This window comes from Panulirus ornatus, chromosome 28, assembly GCF_036320965.1.
Source record: "Panulirus ornatus isolate Po-2019 chromosome 28, ASM3632096v1, whole genome shotgun sequence".
NCBI lineage: Eukaryota > Metazoa > Arthropoda > Malacostraca > Decapoda > Palinuridae > Panulirus > Panulirus ornatus.
In genome coordinates this window covers 2567501-2587500 of record NC_092251.1, presented here as the reverse complement: position 1 = coordinate 2587500, position 20000 = coordinate 2567501, and the positions used below count along the sequence as shown (strand labels likewise).

The 20000-nt window shown below is 40.3% G+C and overlaps 1 protein-coding gene across 2 annotated transcripts in view; it reads right to left on the bottom strand.

Annotated features, from left to right (window-relative positions):
- LOC139757761 (BTB/POZ domain-containing protein 6-like) overlaps positions 1-20000 on the bottom strand; it is a 67946-nt gene that overhangs the window by 19772 nt on the left and 28174 nt on the right. Inside the window, exon 1 of one of the 2 annotated variants that reach the window (XM_071678540.1) lies at positions 10538-10660. The exons of the other annotated variant lie outside the window; for it this stretch is intronic. The gene's annotated coding sequence lies outside the window, so the exon portion shown is untranslated. Of the gene's footprint in view, positions 1-10537; positions 10661-20000 lie in introns of those variants that run through there. 2 annotated transcript variants of the gene reach the window in all.

The following is a 20000-nucleotide window of genomic DNA, read 5'->3' as shown; positions in this document are numbered from 1 at the left end:
GACGGTACGACTTTGAGCATGAAAATATGACTACCAGTACGGTACGACCCTTGACCACTACGATGAAACTTGATCATTACGATACGACTCTTGACCACTATAGCACGACCCTGGAACACGGTAATATGGCTATGCACTGTGCTAGGAGCAGTGAGCACGAAAGTAAGGCCTTTTAGTACTGTGATAACGGCATTCTGAGCAGCAGCAACTTTGAGCAAGACCATGCGACGCTTGAGCACGTCAATACGAGTCTTGAGCACGCCTGTTTGATCCATGTGTCCAGCGGTACAACCCTGTGGGTCTAATGCCGTTATCTTTCACAAAATTTCGAAGATTGATTCAATTTAGACGATAACCTGGACCTACGCACACCCAACTCGAACGAATTTCGGACCGTAAATGGAAGCCTCGGGACTTTCGCTTTATGTACTGAACTTGTATCTGAAAGTATGCTGATCCCTGAATGTTCAGTGAACGGGCTCGTTGATATTTTGAACGTGTAACAGGCCTGATGATCCTATGCAGAGAAGATATCAATTAAAAGTGATACGTCGATTACGTTGCTGAGCCATGGGGAACAAGCATACTTATACTTTACAGTCGACAAATACACATACAAAATTTTTTGATGTCGAAACAGAGAGAGAGAAAGAGAGAGAGATAGAGAAGAGCTTTCGAGCGAGCGCACATGCACAGGAAACACCGCTTCTTGAGGGCTTCAAGGAGGGTCAAACTTTTCTGTATAATCCAGTCTTGAATAGTTCTTCCTTTTTGCAAGGGTACAGCTGTGTCCTGCAGAGAACGTACTGAGAAGATTTCGTCTTTTTTTCTGCAAGGAGTGAAGATATATATATATATATATATATATATATATATATATATATATATATATATATATATATATATATATATTCGGCTGAACATAACTCAGTTTCATTTTAAACAAGACGTGTTTGTGCCCTTCATGCCAAGCAATATGATTATGAAATTTAGTATGTTAGGAAGGAGGGACTTGGGTGCTGTTTGAGATTCCATCAAGATAATTATCTCACATACAAAACCCAGAAGAAGAGAAGTGTTATATTGACACAACATCTAAAAGTATATTTGAACACCATGACCAAAATCTATATTTTGCGTAACTTTACCTGCGTTTAGTTTGAGAGTATATGCTCAAGAAAACCATGTGTACAGAAACACGACACTGCCTCCAGTACCCGACCTTAAATATTCAATGTTCATGAAAGATGAAATGGTTTCCTCATCACTAACATTTTCAGAAGGGAAATATGCTCTCACTATTACTTCTAACTGATGACATTATCATATGCAAAGTATACAGTTCCCAAGAGATAGGGCTTTACATCCTTCTGGCTGGCAAACATCAGTGAAACTTCCCTTCCTATGAAATATAAAATTTGCAGGAGGAAAAATGTGAAACGTGGAATTCTTGACAATGTTGGTTTGTCTTTATCTCGCTGACTGGTTCATTTAAGGTCTCATGGGTTCGAAGCTCTCTTTGAGGTCTCACAGATTCGAAACTTTTTTTTTTTTTCTTTTTTGATACGAACTTTATCCCTCCAGGGACTATGAATACTGCTTTATTTATTCCTGATGCATTAACTGATTTCGTTAAGTATTCGAATCGCGTGATGTGTTTCTGCTTTTAGATTCATAGAACACTGTGTTGGGCGTCATGTTCTTTGGTAATATATACAAAATGTGGGATGGCGACATTTGGTGAAAGTTCGAATTTGCATACCAAATTTATAGACAAAGACAGACATATCCCATTATATATATATATATATATATATATATATATATATATATATATATATATATATATATATAGAGAGAGAGAGAGAGAGAGAGAGAGAGAGAGAGAGAGATTGTCTGATGAATTAGTTTTTCTCGATATCATTGCTCATAACATTCAAACTTAAAATTTCTTCTGGAGGTGAAAATAGCGAGCCAATAATTCCCCTGACGAAGGAGCCGAGTAACGTTCTCGAGGACGAAAGTTATAGCGACCCCGCCATTCCTCAGGATATTAAAATCTCGTTCTCAAAAGTTTAGCTCCTGAGGCCAGACTGGGCTGGTGATGAAAAATTATAACGTCATGATGAACAGTTCCGTCCGCATCCAGGGGGTCGAGCAAGCTTTTAGATTCCATGCTTTCCAGGACGATTTCCAGATCCCGAATCACAAGTCATCCATGAATCGTAGGAGTGAGTTATAGCTTGCATGTCTCCCGCATTTTGATCAAGCGACTGATTTGGATTGACAGCAGCTGTTCCAGTACAGCTCTGTACTCTTGAAGCTTTCCAGAAAACCAGACACCTGTTATCTCGTGTAGATTATTTGAGTTCTTGCTCAGCCTGTACACGCCTTGCACTGCAGGGGAGCCTTCCATTAGTATTCTCATTGTCGCTGTGTTTTCTTAGCTTCAAGTGTCCATTCCTAACTGTAATCCTCACGTTCTTTAGTATTACTTCAGACATTATTTATTGGCTCCCATAAAAATTGAACATATATCTGATTACAGATATTCTAACTTTTTTCTTGTAAAGTCATTCGTATAATCTGAGAATTTTCGGCGTTATGAAAAGACCTCAATGCCCTCCAAATCCCTGTCATGGATTGATCTCATGAGCCTCGTAACTCTTATGAGTCAGGATAATACTTGCTAACTGGCTCTGAAGTTGCTACTAAATCCAGAGTCTGTGTACCTTCTGTGTTGTAGTGTAACCGAGTGGAGAGGATTCGGATAATCATCATCTCGAACCTTCACTGTGTTCAATGAGTCTCTTCTGGGAAGACTTCGGAGACTTCGGGGTATGACTGGAGGAGCCCTCAGACCTTAGTCTTCATTAGTGAGATTCGAATGTCATCAAGATCTGGTACTGCATGGGATTGTAGAAAAGCACTCACCCAATTATTATCGTATACGGAGCCATCTTACACCTTCCATGAGAGTATCACTGGCTGTACTGTCTGTCTCATTAGTACTAAGCAACAGGGTTAGTCTTACCATCTTCTCTCCCACTCTACTTTGTCTTCACACTCTTTCTCGGAGCCGCTCTATTCCGTGATCCTCTAAATATTCAAAGTGATTTAGGTCGGGATGAGGAAGCAGGTGAATCATTTATCTCTCGTCTTCACACTCTTCCTTGCCTTCTCTTTTTCCTAGACTCTTGGTTTTACTTTGCACCCGTAAATGAGGGCAAGGAAATAGAGGGAGCACTTCCCTAAATGTTAAGTCTTATTCTTTTTATTATCATTCGTTTACTCTCTGTCTTTCATTAGAACTTTTGCCAGTGACGGTATCCTTCATAAGAAATTATGTCTTACTTTCTGTTTTGTTCTTTAGCGAAACACAATATCGAACACTTTTTGACCAAACGAGGTTGATTCTTAAGCACTTAAGATAAAAGAGTGCTTAGTACAGCGCCCTCAAGTGAGATGAGCGCTGGACTTGCACGGGTAGACAGAACCCTCCCTCACCCCCAAAAAAGGAGTACTGGGGAAGGGGAGATTATTAAGATGTATGTGTTCGAAGATTCGCCAGGACAAGCCCGGCACAGGGTCATCCCAGTGACATCTCATTCTTGGGATTCCATGACTGGTACAGGTCGGGTGCGTGTTCTCGGGACGCAGTCTCTTTTTTTTCTTATAGTATCCGGGACATGGAACGGGGCAAAAGATGCTTCCAATCAAAGCCATATCGAGCAAAAGGAATCAGTCGAGAGAAAAGTAATGTGGGAGGTAAACACGGCTCCTCAGGTGTTTGTAGATATGATTCTTGAAGATGTAACGTTATAGAAAGAGGAAAGACGAAAGGAGGGAAAGAATTCCACATCGCAGTTGTTTCAGGGACGGAGGGGTGTATTATAACGGCCAATCCTCGAGTAACTAGTCTCCACACAGAAACTGTATGAAGCAGCAGCAAGACGCATGCTTGGGTTCAAGCTTAGGGGCTGGGACACACACACACACACACACACACACACACACACACACACACTCGCAGACGCAGTTGATTCAGGTGTAGGTGTCTGTAAGTGAGAATCCAAGTTTAGAACATCATGAATGTTTGATTTCGTTCGCTTCGTATTCTTGGTGGAAATGGAATGATTACAAACACCTTCATTAGCAGGGAATGAGGTCATCTTATGAAATACAGAAAACTGAAGATTTACAATAGAAAACATCAGTGGATCTATATGTTTCACTTAATACACATAAGCGATTTTCCAAATACACTGAGGAGGGAACAATGACACAGCGCTGCGGAAAGAATCATATTCTCATATTCCCACGTTAGAATCACAACACAAGGAGGAGGGAGGAGAACAAGAGAAGCAACTGATAGAACACAACACACCCATTCCTCCGCTGACACACACACACACAAACACACACACACACACACACACACAAACACAGCCTCCAGCGGTGTCTCCAGCGTTGTAATATTTTCTTCGAAGCAGAGGCAAGACAGGTCCTGATCTCCCTTGTGTGGGCAAGCACCTGCTAACAAGGAAGATCCCACCCCACACAGGGAGAGCCTTGTCATATTAACAGTTGGGCGCTGGTGTACATGAACGAAATAAGAACATTCATTATTGTTTTTCCGCGGGAGAAAATGGTATACGAGTTGAATCTCTCTCTCTCTCTCTCTCTCTCTCTCTCTCTCTCTCTCTCTCTCTCTCTCTCTCTCTCTCTCTCTCGCTGTATATATATATATATATATATATATATATATATATATATATATATATATATATATATATATGTGTGTGTGTGTGTATGTGTGTGTGAAATTCTTGGTGATATTCTGCAAAACATTTGTAGGTGGGTTTAAAAAGCATTCAGTATCCTTTAAATACATTGAAAGTCAACTTAAGGAAATGCTAATGTAAACTCAAATCACAAAGAACATCAGTTTTCTATCGTGAGATGAATTTGGGCCAAGCCTGCACCTTGTTACGGGTTCCCCGACGGAATTGAAAAGGACATGCAATTGCCTTGCCCTTCTAAAATCAACTTAAAACTTAGACACTGGCAAGAAGAAATACAAAAACCCGTGGGCCTTTCTCCCTCCCGACTCTGCTCTCATGGTCGTCACAGACAAAGTGGGAGTTTCCTTACTCTAAAATCTAATTAGGAGTGAAGAATTGGCACATCTGTTTCCTCGTGAGTCGGTACTCAAGGGCAGCCGGCGGCTATAATTCTTGATGTGTTTGACGAACTCGTGACTACATAACCATCTGTTCCCCGTTCTCTGTTTCCTTGCGTTTATATGTTCCCGTTCTCTGTTTTCTGTGGTCTATATCCCCGTCCAGTTCGTCCCCGGTGATATGTCTCCATTGGTCTGTTTTCGTGGTGTCTCTTGTTAGTGGTCTTCTTCCTTCTATATACCTCATTAGAAGACTTAAGTGGTCCAGGGAAGAACCAGGTAAAGGAAGACGTGATGGTCTATGACTAGGCTAAGTGGTGGAGGACCTGATGGTCTTTGACAGTTATCTGCTGCAGGATAGTCCTTAGAAGAGACGGATGAGAGAAGTAGTGGTCTGTAACAAAGTTATCTGCTGGAGTACAGTCTGTGGGAGAGCTAGATAACACAGGACATGATGTTCTAGGAAGAGGCCATCTGCTGGAGTATAGTCTATAGAAAAGACCAACAAAAGATGCGAAGATTTTTACAAGGTTATCTGCTTTGGGACTGTATGGACGTATATAAGGTTTTTTGTAAAAGGAGAAGAAAGAAAGAGGTTGGGATCCAAGGGAGAACCAGATACAGAGGACCTGATGGCCCATGATGAAGTTTTCTATCCTCTTTGTGTGTTCTGTTTCCTGTAATGCGACAGATTTAGACTTCCAGATGAGGTCGTAGGTTCTGTGTCCGTTTGTTTGACTGTCTCAGTCCGTTCTGTAGTCTAACACATACACACATACACACACACACACACACACACACACACACACGAGCACGTATGTACATGCGGACTAATATGCAATTCTCTCAAAGGTTCAGCATAAAAATTGGTTTATTGACAGTTGTCACTAAAACATGCAGTGAAATGACAGAGCCTCTCATTTGATACAACGTATCTTCAAGTTCCTCTAAACTCGATTCTAAAGCTATTAAAACTTTTCACCAAACTTTTCAAATATCAAATTAAAGCTCTTCAGTGAATGAGCTAATTCTAATATATGGACAATTAAGAAATACCAGAACCGACTTCTGTGACAAAATTGAGATGATTAATTGTTCTTGTTACAAGTATTTACGCTAATGGCTTGGAATTGCTTGACCTATTTGGTCGCCTGCATGTGGCTAAACTTCGATTGAAAAGTACTGTCGCGTCAAAGACCTTCGTGCTCCAAAGGAGTTTATCAATGCCCTGCTCCTTCTTGAAGTGCAGCCACGAGGCTGCAAGAACCCCATCAAGGGATTCTGGGGTCATATTATATTGTGTGTGTGTGTGTGTGTGTGTGTGTGTGTGTGTTTATATGCTCTTACCAATATATTTGTTTGGTGAGACTCGGTGAGTAGAATATCATTAAGGTGAAACTTTCCTCTCAAAAACTATACCGTACAGTATTATGGATATTCTCTGTATTCCATAAGACTCCATTTTGTATAACCTTGAAGTAGCTAGCTCTTATCCGAATTACTCAGCAAACTGTATTTGGAAAACAATTTCCTTGCAAACTTCGTTTATACATTAAATTTCATCCGGATACCCTAACGGCCAGCATGAATACGATACAAAGAGATTTCTCGAATAAATAAATCATATAAACTTTCCATGTGAATGTATGGGCAAGAATGTGTTATGTGCAAAGTCAAGGTATACACTTAAGGTCGAAAAAGCCGTAGAATCGTCACTGTAGACTTTTCTCCCTTGTCGTTTTGCGAGAAAGGCGACACGTATACCTCATTTGTCGATCATTTCACCCTTCAAAACCCTGACTGCCTTTCAGGGAAGAAAATCGAATACTCGATCGAATGACACCATTGTGATACGAGACACCGAAGTGTGGGTCTAGATGAGTGGATTATTTGTTGGTGTTGTCAGTAGGATGAATCCTGTTGGTAGGATGAGGGTGACAACACAACAACTATGTTGTTGTTGGTAGGATGACTAAAATGACACCACAACTACGATACAGTTGGCAGGATGATAGCGATGGGACCCCCAGCAGTTATGATGTTGTCGGTATGATTACAATTACGTATGTCGTCACCACAACCCTGATGTTGTTTACAGGACAGTCGTAATGTCATAACATCAATTGTGCAATTAGAAGATAGAATACTTTTCTAGTTCATTACTATACTCATTATATATCTGTGGGGTTTAGCTTCATACCGTGCCGAAAGTTGGTGTCCTGACAGACGTATGATTGAGTATACCAGTAATAGGTATGACACAAAGGCCGCTATCATGATATCACTTGCCTCGAGTTTATTAAACATTTATATAATTTGCTGGTGACTCCCGTGAGTGTTTCTATGACTTATGAGTACATTTGGCATAGTTCATTAACTTTAATTACCAGAATGGATCCAGTGGGATTCATTGTGCTCCGAGCCATTAGCTCGTTCAGTTCATTCAGCCTCAGTGAGTCATTTGTTCGGCCTGGACACACACACCACGTCCAGACCAGATACACACAGGCGACGTATAGGAGCTGTTACAATTCCGCATGCCGAGATGTGAGGTTCCAAAGATTGAGATATGAAACCACTAAAAAGATAAGCATGAGAAAATCCAGCGTTTACTTACATCAGAATAGAAGTCTGTTTCACTTTTACTGTGAGGCAAGGAAGTCACGAATCTTTATCAGATGAAAAAGAGAGTATCATAGTATAGGAAAAAAAAATGATATTTAGGAATAAACTTTTGTTCTTGTACACAAAACATTCTTTCTGTGTGGAATGAGTTCGTTGCTGCAATGCAGCGAGCATTTCACTGTGTTTTGAACATTTTGTTTCACACTCTGAACAATTCACTGCATGCATTACAGTCTGTTCCTTCCTCTGTTTACGGGCCACCTTCACGGATACATTAAATATATTCTCTGCGTGTTCCGGACATGTTATTGTGTGTGCATTGCCCGTTCTCACCTGAACCTTCACACCTCGTGAAAATTTTATATCATATTTGCCTTTGTGAAGGAAATTATAAAATTCATTTTCCTCTGAGTATTCAAAGTTTTAGATAAGTAGCTAACGTATCTGTTCGTAGGCAAGTTTCATATTATAGCAATTCTCGTATTCTGTTGTATACAGGGACAGATGATTGTATTTGGAATGCATTGTATGATTCTTGGTATTCTCAGCTTTTTGAATTGCTAATCTATTTATGTAAATGACATTGGAATAAAACTGAAGGAAAATCAGGAGAAACTTCACCTGTGCTAACTCAGAGCTTTACAAGAACAACGAAGAAGAAGATGAGGAAAAGGAGGAAGATGATGATGAAGAAGAAAAATATTGAGAAGTAGAAGAGGAGGTAATAATCACTCTCGCCATCAATTTTCATTTTTACACTCTTTCACACACTCCCACAACTCCTGCTTCAGGAGTAGCACTTCTCCTTCCTTACCTCCATGAGAAGGAGGACTGTCTATGAGAACCATTAGAGTCCCAGCGGCTGGGCTTACAGTGTTGCTAACTTGACCTGAGACTATTGTAGCTTCGTGGATGACCTGTTTCACCGCTCCACTCCGTCCTGTTTCTCTCCCATCTCATGCCCACTTCCTCACAGTTCATACTATCTCATAGTTTCCCACTCCCTCAACCAGTTAACTCTTTCATCGTGCCCATTCACCTTACTCTGCTCTCTCCCTCATCGTGCCTCATTGATATGAGGGAGAGGATGTGGGTGAGGGAATGGACGCGGTGTGGCAATGATTGATATTAGAGGGCGTGGTTAGAAAGTGAGTGTGGTGAATGGTGTCTCTTCCATAACAATTTCTGTTGCTTCTGTACACAGGTGGTGTTACGCTGCTTCAGATAAAAAGTCTGAATATATTACAGTACTACACAAAGTAGAATGAAGATGTTCAGTGGTCAGTCGTAGTTATTGAATGTGGGTGTAGAAAATAATCAGTGTTTTTGATAATGGTTCGTGTCTCTTTCCTCCGTAATGATTGCGTATATGTAATGTCTGTGTCACTGTAGGTCCGCATTATTACGTCATACGACACAAGCATGGCTACATTCCATCCATAATAAGCGGTGGTGTTGTGGGCTTTAAAGTCGTTTACCTCCCCATTTAGAGAGAAATTGCTATTTGCAGATTTTTTCCCCTCAATTACCTTCACTTTTTAATATCCATTTGAATTTCATTCATTCCAAAGGCTGTACACTGGATATCTGAAAGCAATTCAATTTTCCTTCATCACTGTTAACATTAGCAGAATGCAACATCATTACCTCCTCTCTGGTGTGAATTCCTTTACCTCCAACACCGCAATCACCAACATCATTACAGTCACGGATGCCATCGTCACCCACAAGCATAACTGCTATTATCCCCACCACTACCACCATCACAACCAGTCTCCCACTCCACCATAATGACATCACCACAACAATTACCACCACCACCCATTACTAACACCACCATAGTCACCGCAACATTCACCACCCACCACTACCACAACCACAACCACCACCACTACCTTCGTACCACTACCACAACCACCACCACTACCACCACCACAACCACCACCACAACCACTACCACAACCACCAACCACTACCACCACCACAACCACCACCACAACCACCACCACAACCACTACCACAACCACCACCACAACCACTACCACCACCACAACTACCACAACCACCAACCACTACCACCACCAGTACCACAACCACCACCATATCGCCGGTACCACAGCTCGTGCACTTCAGATGATCCCCCACAGAGGTCCTCGCTCTACCACCGGAGGCGTGCCTCTGCATCTCGTTCTCGGCATCCTGGTTCAAGGTACAGGGAAGGCTTGTGGTGGGTGAGGGAGGGGGAGAGCACCGCACGGCTGGGGGAAGAGGGTCTCGATGTGGGGAGGGGGAAGGAGGGATGTTAGGGGGGTGGGGGGAAGGAAAGAGGGGGAGGAGTTGGTTTGTTCCTTTTAGGGGGGGAGATGATGGGGGTTACTGGAAGGTCTGGCAGGCAACTTCGTATTACCGGGATCTGGCATTTTAATGGGGTACGATCAGTGTGTGTGTGCGTGTGTGTGTGTGTGTGTGTGTGTGTTTACCTAACAAAATGGGGAATTAACGTTGCAATGGTCGGCTAGCGAGGAATCTAATCAACTTTTATTCCTGTTCTGTTGGCAGGGGTATTGGCAGGGGTATTGGTCTTATTTTCTCTCGATGTGGCCGCTCAATACCTTTCACGCGGCGGCCGAAATAAATCCAATTTTTCACTCCATTATGCAGGCCGGCTTCAGTGATGAGTGAGAGATAAGACCCATTAATAGCGACTCCCAAGTTCCTCTCTTACATTACCTGGGGCTTCGACGAAGGCTCTTCGATCGTCCTTGGCCTGAGTAACTCCAGGTGAGAAGCTCAGAGAGAGAGAGGGAGACACACAGTTCCTCCACGAACACACACACCAGCTACACTGACTCATACACACACACACACACACACTCACACACACGTCCGCTATCTAATCGGAGCCCAGTGTTATCTTATCGAGGAGGGGTTGCTACATACCTCAAGAAATCGTAGTTTATCCCACATTTCCTTAGTGATATTTTCCATCTTACTCTTCAGGAAGATGTGTATAAGATGGTTAAGATGTTTAGAATGATCTCAAGGAATGTCACGAGGAACAAGGCGTAAGGAAGAACAGTAGACTTAAAACAATTCAAATTTTTTTTTCATCATAACAGAGGCAGTAAGATGCCAGGTCTTGATAATTTATCTACAGTTGTAGCTGTGGATGTGTACTTTAGGTGACCGTGACTTGGATGAAGGGAAGAGCAATTTGCTGGTGATTATTTCGTATATATAGAACAATGCCAAGGCTGGTGGTGTTTTGGTTATACATGACATTGTATTTCTGGGGCAGAGGTTAGCCTTGTGTGTGTGTGTGAGTGTGTGTGTGTGTGTGTGTGTGTACTAGCATAGGAGTGAGGGCTAAAATTTACATGCCTGTAAACACACAAAGATTATTCCGCGTCTGGCTTGTACGTGCTGAGAAATACATAACTATGATACATATACCAAAACACCAGCAATATTCACCATCCTCCGATCGTGCCAATTGTTCCACCCTGTCCACTCGTTCCACTCTGTTCACTCGTTCCACCCTGTCCACTCGTTCCACTCTGTTCACTCGTTCCACTCTGTTCACTCGTTCCACTCTGTTCATGTAAATATGCAAGAAAACGTCCACCAGTTTGCATATCTGTGCTCATGCGTCACTCTCTCTCTCTCTCACCCCCCTACCCCAATGCCTGTCCATACGTTGCATGGATACGGATCCGTTTGTAGCCAGCGATGTCGTATGCACGAAACACTACGAAAACTGATGGATTCACGAATCACGCACTAACCTTCTAGATATTTGTATGGGGGGGGGGGGGGGTGACAGTGACGTCACACGCCAAAACCAACTTGATGTCTGTTGTCGTAAATTCCTTGCAGCATCTCCCCGAGGTTGCGTCGGATGACAGCAGTCGTATCCTAATTATATTCTGTTTACGATGAGACGAAAACCGAGGCTGTTGTACAGTATCAAGGAACCTCACGTAGGTTAATGAAACAATCCGGAGTTATACTCGTGTTTTAGACAATACCTCATTTGTTACCGGGCTCCGCCTGCCTGCATGGGGATACATCGAGAGTGTGAAGAAACATTTTGACGAGGATGTAGCTTCGGCAGTACGGTCTGGTCGAGAACGCACGGTAGAGGGGTCTATCGTTTCCTTGCATAAAGGATTCTGGAATTCCTCCACGAATATATATATATATATATATATATATATATATATATATATATATATATATATATATATATATATATATATTAGGAAGTAAACTGAATCCTATTAACACCTGGGCTTTATATCAGTGCAGTTCATTCAGTATACCTTTGATCTGTCTATCCAGGTTATTGGTTACTTGGCATGTGAAACCACCAGAAAGGTAGAATTAATTAATGACATTACAACATATATATGTCATTTAGATTATGTAATCATTTGACGCTAATGTTTCGTTCTGCTGAAAGTTTTAGGTCAGTGTTGATATATATATATATATGATCATACATGATCATACACATAGTCTCTTACAAAATCTCATGCATTGTACATTATATTCCAGAGACTTTAAACTTATGCATATATATATATATATATATATATATATATATATATATATATATATATATATATATATATATATAGTTAAGTAGTGCGGTCCTCCTTTTACATAACCCTTCTGATTATTCCCATACCTTCTAACTCATGTTGACGCTTTTGTTTTTGCTTAAAAGATTTAAAGTCTTTACCAACTATCTGGTACTACATATCCCATTTCTGTTAACGTTATGAATAATGAATATGCGTTGACGTTGCGGTATACAGTAACAGTCTCCGTCCTTAATTTGGTCAACCATTTTTTTTTTTTTCCCCGGTATATACTTCAGTGGACTCTGTCCTTAATCTTTCGTTACGTCTCCACTCGAGCCTTGTTAAAACTGCATTGGTCATTACTCTTGCAGCCTTGGAGAGCAAGCGTTCCCATGATGTTCCTCTTCTTCCCTCGTTTGCTTTTCATTTTCCAGGATTATTTCATTTCAGTCGTCAGCACTTTTGACTTTCTCTTGATAACATAGTTTTAGGTTATCTAGTTTTAGGTTATCTGTTCACCCTACACTCCCACCCACCCACCCAAGTCTTATGAATCATTAAGTTTCTAAGGGACACATAACTCCGGTCACCCATGAAAACCAATATATAAATGGAATTATCTATTTTTAAGATGGCTTTTGTACCCACACTCACACCTGAACATTTAAGATCAGATATGAAATGGAGTTTGTAATATTGAACTAACACTATGGAAACAGAATTAAACGAATAAAAAGATAATTGAAATAAAACTAAATTTGAAAGAAAAGACGAAGTAATTCTAAATTAGTAAACTAACTGTTTCCATGTTCATAATTGTGATATTATGATTCTAAAAATGATAAAATCAATGACGGTATCTTTGATTATACCAATGATACTCTTAATCAGGGGAATGATTAATAGGAAAGATTTTCTGTAACAAGTTGAATATGATTTAAGCTTCAGAAACCTTCAGAAAATGAACTTCATTTTACTTCACACTTCATGTTATTGTTGAAATAGTTTGCAAAGACTGAGTCAATCAAAAGAGAAAAAAATACAGATAAGTCCCCTTTTATGCAAATTTTGTTGCTCTAGTTAAATCAGTTTGTAATTTGAGTGAGATGTGCTTGACACGTCCGTAAGCCCTACTGCCAACTCGTATTAGAATATAATTCAGCTTAGAACAAATAGGACTGTAAAATATTGGATTCAGGCAAAAGCATATCTCTTTTCCTTCGAAATGTATCTTTAATGGGATCATTTCTCATGTCATTAAGAATTTGTCTCTGCAAAAAGAAAAAAAAAAAATCCTAAATATACTGATTAACAAGAGAATCTGCTTATAAGATCACAAAGCAATAATCTGAGTGCAGTTAACAAGAGCTGACGTTTGGCAGGTAAATTGCGAAAAGTTTCTGCTTGTTACTGTTAAAAGTAAGATTATTTTCTTATGCATGGGTAGAAGTTTCACATCGATGATAATGATAATGATATTGATGCTAATAATAATAATACTGATAATAATAATAATAATATTGATAACACCATTATGTTTCACTTCTCTTATGGTAAACTTTTTCAAAAAAAAATATACGTTTTTTCTTATTCATCACATGTACGATCAAATCATCTATCACATCTATAGATAATACCAGAATCTTCTTAACAAGATGTTTACCTCATTACCCCGCCCCCTTGCAATCTGACCTGATCTTTCTATCTGTTTTTATCTATCTACCTATCCATCGATTACCCTTTTTCGTGGAGTGGAGTAAGTATGGGAAACGTATGAATGGGTGGATACCCTAATGGCATTAATGTGAACTGGAAAAGTAACACGAGAGATCCAGACTGGTGACTGGATCTTCTTCAAGGTATAGATAGCTTATTATTCCTGAGGAAACTTTGAGAGAGAAAGAAGGTGTGAGTAGCTTTATTAGTGACTGTTCGCCACACACACACACACACACACACACACACACACACACACACACATACCATCACTCCGGGCAGCACGGAGGAGAGGTTGTTTTAAAAACAAAGAACTGATACGTAAGAGCGAGTTAATCTTATGCGCCTCCGGTAGGTCACGTTCGGATCGAAGGGTTGTATTGGTATTCTCGAGTTTATAATTGTATTATTCACACACACACACACACACACACACACACACACACACACACATCCTGGTTAGGTTGGTACGTGTTTGTGTGTATATACACACACAAGAGAAAAGACATGGTACATATGTACGACGTCAAGGGACGGGGTAACACGAGTGGAAAACTCTCTTCCTCTTAAACACAAATAGTAATCGTAGATATTACTCACACACGCAGATCGCATTCAAGTACACGGGTAAGAAAATATAAAGTAAATTGTTTACATCCCGTATGAAGCAAAACTCGAATATGCTTCGTAAGTTTGGCTCTTACAATGAAATAACGAACAAAGAAAAGTACTAGATAAGGTCCATGGGATGGGTAGGAAGGCAATAGGAGAAAAAAAGACAAGTTTAGTTACAGTGAGAAGTTAGAAGTCATAAATTTGTTCAATAAGGAAGACAAAAGAGGAAGGCACGACTCAATTGCAGTGCGATTCTGAAGAAAAAAAAATCGACCTCAGAAGTTACGTCTCTTTATGAGATGCAAGTAGAGAACAGTCAGAGCATATGACGTGATTATAAGCAGAAGACCTAAACAAAGAGGTATTCTTATAGCAGGAAGTTAGTGTATGAATGGAATAAACTGAGTAATGAAACTGTGAGTGTGGACAGCATGCTGCAGAAGTCTAAAAAGTTGTATGATAGTGGATGGGGTTCCACGCGTGCAGAATTCCGTTCTTGTCCAGTAAAAACAGGTTTATATATATATATATATATATATATATATATATATATATATATATATATATATATATATATTCATTTATATATATAATGTAAATGTATATGTATATTTATGCATAGCATTGACAACTTGGACTCTGGTAATGACCCTATAGTTCATGGACTTGTTCGCAGGTTTAAAAGTTATCATTGTTGAAATATCTCATCATCATAATGGTGTCGCCTGTCGTAACTGTCGCCCTCATTAATGATAAGCGCTTTCCTCATTAGTGGCATATGTTGTTTTCATTAGTGGTATGAGTCGACTTCATTAATGGTATGTGTTGTCCTCATAAATGGTATGCGTAGTTCTCATTAATGTATGTGTGTGTGTGTGTGTGTGTGTGTGTGTTTCTCATTAAAGATATGGGTTTTCCTCATTAATGGTATGCGCTGCTCCAACCACATCAGAATAGATTAATTTTTTTTTTCCTTTCGCATAAATTCAGAGAACGAGTCAAATTCCAGGAGATCTCGAGGACCGGTATACAACCCCTTTTTACAAAAAAAAGAGAGAGAAAAATTTTTTTTGCGAACATACGAGAAAACATTCTAAAAAAAGAAATGAATGTCAAAATGGCGATGTCTTGAAAAAGAAGGATATCTGTAATATCAGAAACGTCAAAAAATATACATGTATACAGTGGCAAGACGAAGAAGAATAGTAAAGCAACAATACGGTTTAAAAAACATTGAAGTGCAACATGAAACAAAACGTCGTATATAAAAATACACAGCAAAACTATTTGAACATTCGGAGTGACAGCAATGGAAAATGTTGCCACAGAAGTATTCAGCTTCGTCGTTTGCATGTAAACATTCTGGAAAATAAAAAATGTGATGTTTCGACGATATGTCGACATTAGACTACTGTTCTGAATGCCAGGATGAAGGCAGATCTCTTGCTAAGATCTTGGGGAAATCGGCTCAAAGGAATGTGAGTAAGTGAGTTGGTTGGTTTCTTCGTCTTTAAACCCGTCGACTGCCAAGGGTTTAACATACAGGCTCGCATCATCATTTCGTAACCAACAATCTGAAAAAAAACACCATCTTCAAGTGTTCAGAATAATTCTTAAGACGATTCACACACACTCTTAATGTTTACATGGCCCTTATAATGAGAAGGACATTAGGTATATAATTCGGAGCGTTTGTCAAGCGAAATCACTCGTAAGAGCAGTGTAAATAGATATACCTGAATTTGTTCATAGTGTCTCCTTATGAAAGATCTGTGGCTGACTGAGCTTTGGGAAGTTGCTATTGTTTGAGATTGAACCTCCCTACAACTCGGGAGGTGCGGGCCCTATACCCTAGGACGGCCCGCTGGCGATGTAAGGGACCTAAGCACTGGGCCTAAGAAGGGGGTTGGGCTTATTATCCCACCCGGCCAACACGAGAGCCAGGCTCCCTCTGAACTGTGGGAAAGACGAAAGCATCATCAGATACGAGTGTGTTTCCGTAGCGACGTTTACCGCCACGCATCATGGAAATGAACAGACTTAACTAAATCTGGTTTCAAACATTTACTGCGATTGGTGTCGGCTTAGAGATCTGTGTCTTCTCTTTCTTTTGTTTCAGTATTTAGTGATAATCTGTAAGGCTTTTTCTTTGTGTCAAGTGACTTTTCACTTCCATAAAAGCATTTAGAATATATTCTTTACTGTTAATCTCTTGTTATTTTCAAGTTTTCATTGTTTCATTGTATGCCTGGTTTTGCTTAGGGGGTCTTGTTCGTGATTGGAGCCATTGACTGGAGAGAGAGAGAGAGAGAGAGAGAGAGAGAGAGAGAGAGAGAGAGAGAGAGAGAGAGAGAGGACGCAACGGATAAATGAAGATCTTATCTCAGTATAGAGACAGTTGGAGATCTTATCTCACTACGAATACTACAGTAGAGTGGGAGAGTGTGTGAGCGAGTTACACCAGTTGGTGAGCAACGTGGGAGGTGGTGCTCCACGTTACTGGCAGAACTGTCCTTATAGATATCTTTATTGTAGGCATCATGTACGTCGAAGTTACTCTGGAGGATTTGTATTCTCATGTGAGTATGTTTGAGAGTCATCTTATTGCACTTTCGCAACACCATTCATCAAGAATAATGGGGTTTCAGCGATAAAGAAATGACCCTAAATAGTGGAGTTTCGCGACAAGGACGTCTTCCATAAGTATTATACATCAATGACTATTAGAAATGGAAGGGAGACTTAATCATCTATATTGGGTTTAGAGGGAGAACACCCGCGAGACTAAAGCCAGCTTCCGAGGACGAAGGAGCATGAATAGTAAATGAAGGTGATTCAAAAGATGTTATTAAGGCGAGACACTTCATGGGGAATTAGGCATTTGAGAAATACTGAAGGAAGGAAACGAGGTTGTGCATAATATTCGTACCTTCACAACAGGTATGACAACTCAGCTTAGGAAGTCAGCCCTTAGAACTGGCTGGCTACAGCTGGTGAATGGATCGATGTAAGGGATGAAATGAAAGATGTGGCGAATGTATACAAAATTTATTAGGGTGAATACAGAGAACGATGATAATTCATGCCTTAGAAAGTCGGACAAGATGAAAAGAAATAAGAATTTAAGAGGTGGAAAAGGTAGATATCTGGAGAACCATAGATACGTGAAACCGATTAAAAAAAAAGGACAAAAATGTGACAACCAAGAACATGTATATGATGAACCTGAACATGCTATACAACAACCATGTGAGAAATGTTTTGTACAATGTACACGAATCGGAGAGGGGAAGGGCTTCCCTGGGTTGGACCCATAAGGGAGATGGAATGCTATGGGAAGGACTGGATGCGGAAGGGATGCTTTGGGAAGGAGTAATAGAGGAAGTGTTGCTCTGGGAATGGCTGGACGGTGGGAGGTCTGTTCTGGAGAGGTCTGGAAGGGGAAGTGTGCTGTGGGATGGACTGGAATGGGGGAAGAATACACAGACACACACAGACACACACACATCTCCAGTTACCATATTCCCACTCTACTCATCTCCTCCCAGCACCATCCAATTATCATTTTTCTCCCCCTCACCCTTTCTCCTCCCTTTAGTCTCATCTGAGAACTATCAAATCCAAATGACTTTTATCAAACTGTTCCTAAAATTCATTCTCTCATTCCCTTGGTCACGACGGTACGATTTCTAACATTACCAGGGGCATTGCCTGCCTGTGAAATTTTCGACTTCAGTCATCGGTAACCCTGTTACGTTTTCATTAAAGATTTTCTGGAATATGAAACATGTTTCAGTAGCTGCGAAAACCATCTCACCGTTGCTTTGTATTGATAATATTATTGATGAGTAGGACAAGGAGAAGGAAGGCAATACTGCTTACTCTGTTGCAACTGATGATTTTAATTATGTTGATGGGGTGCGCAAAAGACCACATTTTTTTTTTTTTTTTGGCATAACGACTAAGTGAATTACAAGTCCATTAGCAGATTTCAGTTTAGGACTGATTTATCCGAATGTGTTTGTGATTACTATTTGTGTGTTACACGGTTTTTACACCAGTAGTAGCCCGTCTATACATTGTATATATATATGTGCTATGTCTTTAATCCTATATGTATGTGTACACACACACACACACACACACACACACACACACACACATACATACACACACATATACACGCACAAACATACACACATATACACGCACAAACATACACACATATACACTCATACACATACACACATATACTCACACATACACACACCCGCACATACACACACACACACTCACACACATACATACACACACACATATACACACATACACATACGCACACATACATACACACACATATACACATACATACACACACTTACACTCCTAAACACGTACACAAAAATACACACACATACACACACACACATACACACACAGATACACATACATACACACATACACATAGACAAACGTACACATACACGCACAAACACACATACATACACACACACACACACATACACGCACATTCACGGACACACATACACCACACACACACACATGCACCACACACACACACATACTCACACACATACATACACACATACACACACACATACATACAAACACACACGTACATACACACATATACACGCACAAACATATACACACATACACATACACTCACACACACACACACACATACACACACATACATACACATACACATACATACACGCACACATACACAGACACGTACATACACTTACGCACACATGCATACCCACACATACACACACACATATACATACATACACACATACACTCACAAACACGTACACATATACATACACATACACACACACACATACATATACACATACAGACAAACGTACACATACACGCACAAACACACATACACCACACACACACACCACTCACACATACACACACATACACACAAACACACACATACATACACACACACAAACACACGCACACACACTACACACACATACATACACACACATACATACACACACACACATATATACACGCACACATACAGACACACCTGCACACACACACATACACACACATATATACACACATATATACACACACACATACAGACATACATACACACCTACACACACATACATACACATACGCACACATACACGCACACACACTCATACACGCCACACACATACACACCATACACACATACAGACGTACACACACACCACACATACACACACACATACACACCA